Source organism: Saccopteryx bilineata, chromosome 6 (genome assembly GCF_036850765.1).
Source record: "Saccopteryx bilineata isolate mSacBil1 chromosome 6, mSacBil1_pri_phased_curated, whole genome shotgun sequence".
Classification (NCBI taxonomy): Eukaryota; Metazoa; Chordata; class Mammalia; order Chiroptera; family Emballonuridae; genus Saccopteryx; species Saccopteryx bilineata.
The window spans coordinates 176,417,797-176,429,627 of NC_089495.1; the positions used below are offsets into that span (position 1 = coordinate 176,417,797).

The 11,831-nt window shown below is 38.9% G+C and overlaps 1 non-coding gene across 1 annotated transcript; it reads right to left on the minus strand.

The window, feature by feature from the left end:
- Positions 1-9,480: 9,480 nt before the first annotated feature.
- On the minus strand, positions 9,481-9,556 carry TRNAV-AAC (transfer RNA valine (anticodon AAC)). The gene has a single exon. It is a non-coding gene; the product is annotated as a tRNA-Val (tRNA).
- Positions 9,557-11,831: the final 2,275 nt, after the last annotated feature.

The window sequence follows — 11,831 nt, forward strand, 5'->3', positions numbered from 1 at the left end:
AACTTGCCCTCCCCACCCACTGCAGCCCCCTGTGCCCTGCTGCGGCTACCACCACCTCTGTGTCCCCTAGTTCCAGTCCCGTGCCTAGTACAATGCTGCCACTAGTGTCGCCACCTCTGGGCCCTGCCTGCCACCTGTGCCACACAGCCCTCATGCACACCCGGATGGCGCATTCCTCCCAAGACTGGTTAAGAATGTACTAATTCAAAAATTTTATAATACAGTGAAATAGCTTAACAACTGTCTATGTGCTTCTCATGATATGTTCTCTATATTACAAATAAATTGTTTTGGAGGTGACAAGGTGGCAATGGAGTAGGTGGATGTACCAACTTCCACCTCCCAGAACCAAAGTGAATTACAACTTAATTTTAAGAACAATCATCTGGAAAAGACAACTTTAGACTAAACTAGGAGGACTCTTTAACCAAGGAACACTGAAGAAGCCACACTGAGACTGGTAGGAAAATCAGAAATGTGGAGAGGGCTGTTCAGCTCCTGGGAGCAAACGGCAGCCCAGAGGGTCTTGCATGGCTGAAGGGGAGTTTAGTGGAGAAGGGATGATCTTGAGCCCCAGGAATGAGCCCCAGCCTGCATTCCCAGAGCCTAGAAGAGGTGTATGGACAGTATTTAGCTGCAAAACAAGCAAGGGTACTGTTTGTGAGAAAGAGAAAGTTGTCTCAGACCCAAGAATCTTCTTAAAGGGACCATGCAGAAAACCCCTTTCACAACCACTCACCCAGGGCTCCAGGGATGGGAAGAGCTGAGAGGACCAGAGTAGCAGGAATAAAGTAATCTAGGATGCACAGGGAGAAAAACTTTGAGAGACAGCCACCCTAACCCTTGAGCTGAGTCACTCCCCAATCTAAAGTGAATATTTTTCCTGGAACCAGCAAAACCAGCAAAGGGAAGCAAGTCACCAGACAAACAGAATCTCTCCTGCTGCAGTCAGAGCAAAGAATTGCTTAGAAAGAGGGAGCCATCAGGGATACAGTGTTGAGTGCTAAGGTCTGAGCTGCATTGCTCCCCCTCCCACACATACTGCTAAGTGCTTGCCAGAGGGCAGGCAGCAGTGGGACATGAAAGCATGGTCCCATCAGTGAGGTTGGAAGCTGGAGGCTGGCCAAGGCTACTGCCCTGAGCATGAGCACAGTCTTGTCTGTGGGGGCAGAAGCCAAGGGCAGCCAAGGTGGAAGGGGCACATGAAAGCAGTAAGAACCGAGTCTGCAGGCCAGGCATGCAAGGGTGGTCCTGCCTGTAGTCCCACCCACAGGTGCAAGGCAAAAGCTGGTTCCTGGCTGAGACTTGTGGCTGGGCACAAGAGTGCAGCCCTGCTCTCGGGGCTGAGGCTTGCAGCCCCAGTGTGCAAGCACCATCCTGTCTGCAGGTGTGGGGCAAAGGAGGAGGCCAGCCAAGACTTTCAGCCCAAGCATGCAAACACAATCTTTCCTGTGGAGGTGAGGTAGAAGCCTCAGTGACTGCCACAGTGGGCCAGCACCAGCAACACCCATGCTAGAATGCCCGAGGAGGTGGCAGAGGGGGTGGTGGGCCTGCAGACAGATCACACTTAGGGAACACAAAGGCCAAACCCATTTGACTCCTGTGGCCACACTCTTCTTGTGTACAAAATGGGAAGGCAGAGAAATGCAACCCAAATGAATCAACAAGAGAAATCCCCCAAAAAAGATTTGAATGAGAGAGAAATAACCAAATTACCAGATGCAAAGTTTAAAATAATAATTGTTAGGATGCTGAAAGATCTTAGAGCAAAAATGAATGGACATAACAAGCACCTAAATAAAGAGATAGCAAGTATAAAAAAAGACATTGAAATAATAAAAAGAATCAGTCAGAAATGACAAATACAATATCAAAAATGAAGACCACATTGGAAGGAATTAAAAGCAGGATGGATGAAGCTGAGGATCAAATCAGTGAGTTAGAGAACAAGATAAATGAAAGCATTGAATCAGAACAGCAAAAAGAAAAGAGGTTCAAAAAGTCTGAGGAAACTCTAAGAGAGCTCTATGACAAAATGAAAAGAAATAACATCCACATCATAGGGGTTCCTGAAGGAGAAGAGAAAGAACAAGGGAAAGAGACCTTGTTCAATGAAATCATAGCTGAAAACTTCCCTAAATTGATGAAGGAAAAAGTCATACAAGTTCAAGAAGCACAGAGAATTCCATTAAGGATGAACCCAAAAGGCCAACACCAAGACACTTCGTAATTAAAATACAAAAATTAAGAGATAAAGAAAGAATAATAAAAGCTGTAAGAGAAAAGCAGTCTATAACCTACAGAAGAGCCCCCATAAGGATGACATTTGACTTCTCAACAAAAACATTAGAGGCCAGAAGGGAATGGCAAGAAATATTCAAAGTAATGCAAAACAAAAGCCTACAACCAAGACTTCTCTATCCAGCAAGGTTATCATTTAAAATTGAAAAAGAAATAGAAAGCTTCCTGGACAAAAAAAAAACCCTCAAGGAATTCATTACAACCAAACTTATGCTACAAGAAATGTTAAGGGGTCTTCTGTAAACAGAACAAAGGGGGGGAATCTAGTAAAAGAGGAATGTAAATTTAATGAATAAAATGGCAATAAACAACTACATATCAATAATAACCTTAAATGTAAATGGATTAAATGCTCCAATCAAAAAACATAGAGTAGCTGCATAGATAAGAAAACAGGACCTATACATATGCTGTCTACTTGAGACACACCTTAAAACAAAAGATACACAGAGACTGAAAGTAAAGGGATGGAAAAATATTTCATGCAAATGGAAATGAATAAAAAGCTGTGGTAGCAATATTTATATCAGACAAAATCAACTTTAAAACAAAGGCTACATAGTAAGAGATAAAGAAGATCACTACATAATGATAAAGGGAGCAAGCCAACAGGAAGATATAGCCATTATAAATATTTATGCACCTAATATAGGAGCACCTAAATATATAAAGCAAACTTTGATGGACATAAAGGGCAAGATCAACAACAATACTATATTAGTAAGGGATTTTAATACCCCACTAACATCACTGGATAGATCCTCAAGAAAGAAAATTGACAAAGAAACAGCAGATTTAAAGTATACACTAGATCAACTAAATTTAATAAATATCTTCAGAACCTTTTACCCTAAAGCAGCAGAATATACATTCTTTTCAAGTGTTCATGGTACATTCTCTAGAATAGACCACATGCTAAAACACAATACAAGTCTCAACAAATTTAAGATCATAATCACATTAAGCATCTTCTCTGATCACAATGACCTGAAACTAGAAATAAACTACAATATAAAAACACTCAAACACTTGGAAACTAAATAGCATGTTATTAAATAACAAATGGGTTAACAATGAGATCAAGGAAGAAATAAAAATTTCCTTGAAACAAATGAAAATGAATGTACAACAACTCAAAATTTATGGTACACAGCAAAAGCAGTCCTGAGAGGGAAGTTTATAGCATTACAGGCATACCTTAAGAAGCTAGAAAAAACTCAAATAAACAATTTAACCCTACATCTAAAGGAACTAGAAAAAGAACAGCATATAATACCCAGAGAAAGTAGAAAGAAGAGAATAATAAAGATCAGAGTGGAAATAAATGACATAGAGGCTAAAAAAAAATACAGAGGATCAATGAAACCAAGAGTTGGTTCTTTGAAAAGGTAAACAAGATTGATGAACCTTTAACCAGACTCAACAAGAAAAAAAGAGAGAGGACTCAAATAAATAAAATAGGAATGAGAGAGAAGAGGAGAAGCAACAACTGGCACAGCAGAAATACAAAGGATTGTAAGAAAATACTATGAAGAACTGTATGTCATAAAATTAGACCAAAAAAATGGACAAATTCCTAGAAGCATATCATCTTTCAAAAATCAATATAGAAGAATTAGAAAACCTAAACAGACCAATTTCATCAAATGAGATTGAAACAGTTATCAAAAAACTTCCAACAAACAAAAGTCCTGGGCCAGGTGGCTTCACAGGTGAATTTTACCAAATACTCAAAGAAGAACTAACTCCTATCCTTCTCAAGCTATTTCAAAAAATTCAAGAGGAGGAAAAACTTCCAAACTCCTTTTATAAGGCGAGCATAATACCAATTCCAAAACCAGGCAAAGACACTACAAAGAAAGAAAACTATAGACCAATATCCCTGATGAACTTAGATGTTAAAATCCTCAACAAAATATTAGTAACCCAAATCCAGCAATACATGAAAAAAATCATACATCATGAACAGGTTGGATTTATTCTAGGGAGACAAGGCTGGTACAATATCTGCAAATCAATCAATGTGATTTAACACATAAACAAACAAACAAAAAAGGATAAAAATCACATTATAATATCAATAGATGCAGAAAAAGCATTTGATAAAATCCAGCAACCGCTTATGATCAAAACTCTCAGCAAAGTGGGAATACAGGGATCATACCTCAACATGATAAAGGCCAACTATGACAAACCCAAAGCCAACATCATAATCAATGGGCAAAAATGAAAAGAAATCCCCTTAAGATCAGGAACAAAGCAGGGGTGCCCCCTTTCACCACTCTTATTCAACATAGTTCTGGAAGTCCTAGCACAGAAATCAGACCAGAATAAGAGATAAAAGGCATTCAAATTGGAATAAAAGAAGCAAAAATTATCATTATTTGCTGATGATATGATATTGTACATAGAAAACCCTAAAGTCTCAGTCAAAAAACTACTGAACCTGATAAATGAATTTAGCAAGGTGGCAGGATATAAAATTAATACTCAGAAATCAGAGGCATTTTTATATACCAACAATGAACAGTCAGAAAGAGAAATTAAGGAAACAATCTCCTTCACTATTGCAACCAAAAAAATAAAGTACCTAGGAGTAAATTTAAACAAGGAGATTAAAGACTTGTATTCGGAAAATTATAAAACATTAATAAAAGAAATCAAGGAAGATACAAACTAGTGGAAGCATACGCTGTGTTCATGGATAGGAAGAATAAACATCATTAAAATGTCTATATTACCCAAAGCAATCTATAAATTCAATGCAGTTCTTATTAAAATACCAATGACATACTTCAAAGATATAGAACAAGTATTCCAAAAATTTATATGGAACCCATAAAGAATATGAATAGCCTCAGCAATCCTGAAAAAAGAAGAATAAAGTGGGGAGTATCACACTTCCTCATATCAAGTTATACTACAAGGACATCATATTCAAAACAGCGTGGTACTGGCATAAGAACAGGCATACAGATCAATGAAACAGAACAGAGAACCCAGAAATAAACTCACACCTATACGGACAATTGATATTTGACAAAGGAGGTAAGAGCATACAATAGAGTAAAGACAGTCTCTTTAACAAATGGTATTGGTAAAGTTGGACAGGTACTTGCAAAAAAATGAAACTGAATCACCAACTTACAGCATTCACAAAAGTAAACTCAAAATGGATAAAAGACTTGAATATAAGTCGTTAAACCATAAACATCTTGGAAGAAAACATAGGCAGTAAATTCTCCGATATCTCTTGTAGCAATCTTTTTGTTGATTTATCTCCATGGGCAAGTGAAATAAAGGACAGGATGAACAAATGCGACTATATGAAACTAAAAAGCTTTTGCACAACAAAAGACAGCATTAACAAAATAAAATGATAACCACACAATGGGAGAATATATTCGCCAATATGTCTGATAAGGGGTTAATAACCAAAATTTATAAAGAACTTGTAAAACTCAACACTAGAAAGATAAACAATCCAATCAAAAAATGGGCAAAAGAAATGAATAGACACTTCTCCAAAGAGGACATACAGATGGTCAATAGGCAGATGAATAAATGTTCAACATCACTAATCATTAGAGAAATGCAAATTAAACCACAATGAGAAATCACCTCACACCAGTCAGAATGGCACTCATCAACAAAATAACACAGAAATAGTGCTGGCGAAGATGTGGAGAAAAGGGAACCCTTCTGCACTGCTGGTGGGAATGCAGACTGGTGCAGCCACTGTGGAAAACAGTATGGAGATTCCTCAAAAAATTAAAAATGAAACTGCCCTTTGACTCAACTATCCCACTTTTAGGAATATATCCTATGAATACCAAATCACTGATTCAAAAGAAGAAATGCACTCCCATGTTTATTGCAGCATTATTTACAGTAACCAAGATCTGGAAACAGCCCAAGTGCCTGTCAGTGGACAAGTAGATTAAAAAGCAGTGGTACATATACACAATGGAATACTAACGGCGTGAGGAAGAAGGAAATCTTACCTTTAGTGACAACATGGATGGACCTGGAAACTATCATGCTAAGTGAAATAAGCCAGGCAGAGAAAGAAAAATATCATATAACCTCACTCATTTGAGGCATCCAATGAACGATGTGAACTGAGCAACAGAATAGAGGCAGAGGCAGGATCAAAGGGACCAGAGGGAAAGCAGTCAGAGGGAAAGTAGAAGAGAAGATGGTTGAGAAGGGAAAGAGATTAATGAAATTATATATACATAACACAGCATTATAGAGAACAGGACAACAAATCCTGGAGGGAAAGGGGGAAGGAATTAAGGGGAGTAGGGGTGGGGGGCAGAGGGGAATAGGGGTAGAGGGAGATATATTTGGTGGAACACTTGAATCTATGTAAACAGAAATTAAAAGCATAAATAAATAAATAAATAAATAAACCATGTGAATGGTTTTTTTATTGCATATTTTCTAAAACAGATACTTGACTTAGAAAGGACAGTCTTTCTCCCTCTTCCCAGTCTGCAGACTCATACTCACTATAGCAACTAAGCTGTAGATTTTAAGAAGTCAGTGTTTGGCAAACCCAAACCCAGATCCATAAACTCTTCTATGCATAATGAAGAGTCATTCAAAGTTTTATGCCAGATGTGAAATGCTAACTGTGGAACAGCAAGTGTGAAATGGTTGCATGTGGAATGGCAATTGTGCAATGGTATGTGCGAAGGCTAAGTGTGGATAGTGAGTGTGAAATGAGATGCAGTGAGCTGCTGTTGAGTGTATGCTGCTGTGTTGTACAGCCTGTGTTTGAAGAAGGAGAGTTAATGAACTGGCTAAAACACCAAATGTCACAGCTCACTGCCTTTCTAACAGAGACGACCCTACTAAGAACTTATTGTCAAGGACTATCTCAGCCCAGCCAGAATGTATGAAGCCCTCCCTTCCTGATACTGTCAGATTCACTGCTGTGCTTAGCACAGTCCTGAAGGGAAGGAACAGAGCCTTCCTTTCTTGTCAGTATTGATATTCTGCTCCCCAGACAACTCAAGTGGAAATGTCACTGTTGGTAAGTATTATCCTTCACCATTCTGAGGTCAAGGGTACTGTAGAAGGACATAGTTTATGTCAAGAGAGAAGTAGAAAAACCAGATGAGAAATGGCAAGTGTATGCTAGCTACTAGCTTAGGCATTGGACTTGTGGTTGAATCCCAGCTCTACTATTTATACACCCTGAGTCCTTAGAAAAGTTTATAAAAATGACACTTAGCACTGGATTCTTCATTTCCTCAGTGAAGGCTCAGGTATGGTTATGAGGGTTAAGAAAGACAAGGTGTGTCAAGGATCCACTGGGTGATCACTTGATTGCTCGTAGTTATTATTAGCACAATCTCCTAGACGTCTACACCAACTTTAAAAATGTGTACCGTAAAAAAAAGAAAAAAAAATGTGTACCATAAGTCAGTTCTTAGGAGTTCTTTGGAAATTCAGATTTATTTCTTTGCAATGTCTTTTTCAAAGGCATTTCTGATTGCTTCTGCCATAGTATAAATGAAAGGGAAAGATTCATAAGAAGAAGAAAGGTCACTGGAAAATTCATCTTTCTAACACCGTAAGGAAAATTAAAAACAGGAAAAGCTGCATTTATATCTAAATCCTAGAATAATTTCAACTGCAAGAGTTAGAAAACCAGGCTCAAATTAGCTTAAGCAATAATAATAATAATAATGTTTATCATTTTATTACCTCACATATCTTGAAAGTCCCAGAGATTGTTCAGGCTTCAAGCCTTATATAATCAGACCTTAATTTCACTCTATCTTTCATACTTGCTGTCTTCTCAGTTTACTTATTATTGGGCTCCACAACCTAAAACAAGAGAGAGTGTTCTCTTTCCTAACAGCTGATCATGTTATTGGACCTCTTTTTGGTGTCTGTTTGGTTAATTTTCTATCTCAGAACCAATCCCTTGGCTAGGGCAATGTGATATCCTGTTTTGTGTCCACTCCTGAAGTTTGAGGTTTTGTGACCATCATCAACCATATGCATAGACAGCGAAGGAGGTGAGAGTTGCCCAGGGAAAATCAAATGCAGTTGTTAGATACTGTTAGGTTCTCCAGTATCCACTCTAAATTCTACTTTCTCTGTGACAGCTTTTCAGATCACAGCTTACAGTTACTATAACTGTTTGGTCCTGTCAACACATAAAAGATATTACTAGCGAGCTACTCTGTCATGACAGCCATTATCTTAATTTCTAGGCATATTTTTATACCTTATATTATCAGTGGATGTTGTTGGTACCTTGACCAGATTTGTTAAATGACAAGTGCACCCATCTTTCCGCTGCTGTGAGTGTTGGCTGCCAACATCTCGCATTTGTTCCACTTGAGAGAATTGCCCACAGTTCAGTTCAAGCCGCTTGACCAAGAGTTACGTCATCCCAAACCAGGAGCAACCCACAACCAAATACTCTCTCCCAGTCTATGAAGTCTTACTCTAGCTAGGACACATCCCTATTTAGCTCCTTTTTTATTCTACTTGCCTCACTCTCTTTTTCCAGAGGACCTTCCCCAAAGAGTCATGTGCACCAAAGCCCCTTTCTCAGGATCTGCTTCGATAGAAATTGTCCTAAGATAATTTTTCAACTTGTCACATGAATTTATCTCTACTCTCTAAGATTCTTGAGAGAATGAATCATACTTTGGTCCATTCTCAGTTTTTAACATAATTTAACCTTTTGTAGATGTACATATACAATGTTTTTTCAGCTGTCTTGAGAAGACCACACTGTCTATCAAAATGTTTCTCAAACATCAATGTTCGTGCAGATCTCCTGGGGTTTTTTATTAAGATGACTCAGTAGGACTGAGTTGGGACCTGTGATCTTCATTTCCTTTTTTTTTTTTTTTTGTATTTTTCTGAAGCTGAAAACGGGGAGAGACAGTCAGACAGACTCCCGCATGCGCCCAACCGGGATCCACCTGGCACGCCCACCAGGGGCGACGCTCTGCCCACCAGGGGGCGATGCTCTGCCCCTCTGGGGCGACCAGAGCCACTCTAGCGCCTGGGGCAGAGGCCAAGGAGCCATCCCCAGCTCCCGGGCCATCTTTCCTCCAATGGAGCCTTGGCTGCAGGAGGGGAAGAGAGAGACAGAGAGGAAGGAGGGGGGGGGGGGTGGAGAAGCAAATGGGAGCTTCTCCTATGTGCCCTGGCCGGGAATCGAACCCAGGTCCCCTGCACGTTAGGCTGATGCTCTACTGCTGAGCCACCCGGCCAGGGCCTCTTTTTTCTTTTTTGTCTAGGAAACTATTTATTTTTTTCATCCTCCATCACCTTTTGTTTGGTTTTCTTTATGCCCCTCCCCTCTCCCAGCCCCCTCCCTCTGCTCCCTTCCCCTCCCCCTGGTAACCACCACACTCTTATCTATGTCCTTGAGTCTCATTTTTATGTCCCACCTATGTATGGAATCATACAGTTCTTAGTTTTTTCTGATTTACTTATTTCACTCAGTATAATGTTATCAAAGTCCATCCATGGTGATCTTTATTTCCAACAAGATCCCAGAAGATACTAATGCTACTGGTCTGGGAATCACACTTTGAATAGCATGTTTTACTATGCACAAATTATTTTAAACTACACACTGCAATTCTAGCCAATAAGCTCTTAGTAAAGGTTTGTTATTGGGTTATAAACTAATTGGGGAAAAAATTTGGTTTAAAAAGTATGTTTCTTAAAGATATGTAGTTTCTTTGTTCTTCTTATCAATACATGGAGGGCTCTCTGTAAAAGTTACTAAAGAAGACATTTATTAAAAGTTTCCAGATAAACTGCAATGGAAACATTTTCTGAAACTCATTTCTTCTGTTCTAGGACTGAGAGCTAAGGGGCCAATTAGTAATGGGCCAGTATTTCTCAGATATGCCAAGAGAAATTGAACAAGGCAATTTGGGGAAGATGTAGAATGTGATTTCTTATTTGCCATGGGAAACCAATGTCCATGCCAAACATCAGCTTCTGAGTTTAATCTTAAAGTCAGTTATGCCTGAGAATTTGATTTATTTCTAGAAAAGATAATAGCTACAGTCAGCTTTCTATGGGGATATGCAATATAGGTCCTGGGGTCATGGGTGGCTTCATTCCAATGCTCACAGTTTGGCCATTCCTCTGACATTATAGCCTACTAATTATATCTGCAATTTCAATCAATCTGTCATTTCTTTAATCCTGCAGGATCAGGCTCTGTTCTCATCAAAGAGTGTGATTCTTTAGCATTAACACCAGACCTTTCCTTCGGAACAAAGATTTGTGTTCATTATGTTTATGTCTCTTGTGAGAGGGAGAAAAACTACATAAGCTTAATAAATCCTGATGTCCATACACTGGCAATGTATAAAGCAGGACACTGTATTTAGAAGAAAGATGTGGTTTTCAATCCTGGGTGCATCAGAACTTGCTGGAGACTTATGTGACAGTGCAGCTTCAGTAGTTCTGGGGCAGGGCCCAAGCATCTTCCATTTTAATAATGCTCTCCAGAGAATTCTGATGTACAAGGTTGAACATCATTGGTATGGAGTGGTAATTCTCAAACATCTGTGTACATAGAAATCATTTAGAGGGCTTTTCAAATGCAGATTCCTCACCCCAAGCATTCTGACAACAGTGCTGGGGAGGCTGGGACATAAAAACTTACATTTCTAATAAGTTCAGGTGATGCTGATGCCACTGGTTCAGAATCACATTTTACTTGGCAAACTGCATATTAGAATCTCATGGGGAGATTTTAAAATCCCCATGCTCAGCAGAAGTACCAGCATCTCTGGGGATAGAATCAAGTCACCAGTATTTATTTAAAACAGGTAATGTCAATGTGCTAAGGTTAAGAAGCACTGGTAGAGAGTAATTGGGAATCGCGTTTACCCTTAATTTGTAGAGAAAGCCATCTGTGGGTACATTCATGCGATAGTGGGGAGCATTCACTTTGCAATAGGGAAGTGCAGGTGCAAATCTTGGAACAGCTATCAAGTAATTGGGAGGCTGGGTGCACATTACTTAATCCACCTATGACTCCATATCTCCACCCATAAAATGGGTATTAAACCATTAGTAATTTCCTCAAAGAAATATAATCATGATTAAAGCTTTTGGCTCAGAGCCTAGAACATAATAAGTGCTCAATAAATGTACATGGGCATTGTTATTGTATCATTTGTAATTATTATTGTTGTATGTATGTGTAAGGAATCTGCATTTGAAAAGCCCTCTAAATGATTTCTATATATATAAAAAAAGTTTTACTGATAGTTTCCCCTGCCACACAGAATACTTTTTGCTTATGAATGATGTTCTTTATTTTAAAGGTTCTATGTTGCATGTATGTGTAGGGAGTGGAGTAGCTCTTCAGCACTATTTTCCATGTAGAAAGATAGCATATTTAGCTTTAAGAGATATTCATCTTTCTGTGCATATTTTTCTCTGATGATTTTCCAAACACAAGTCTGAAGGACAAAAAGCTGTGCTTGGAAGGTTAGAGATTGAAAGTCTTAAAGTTACAG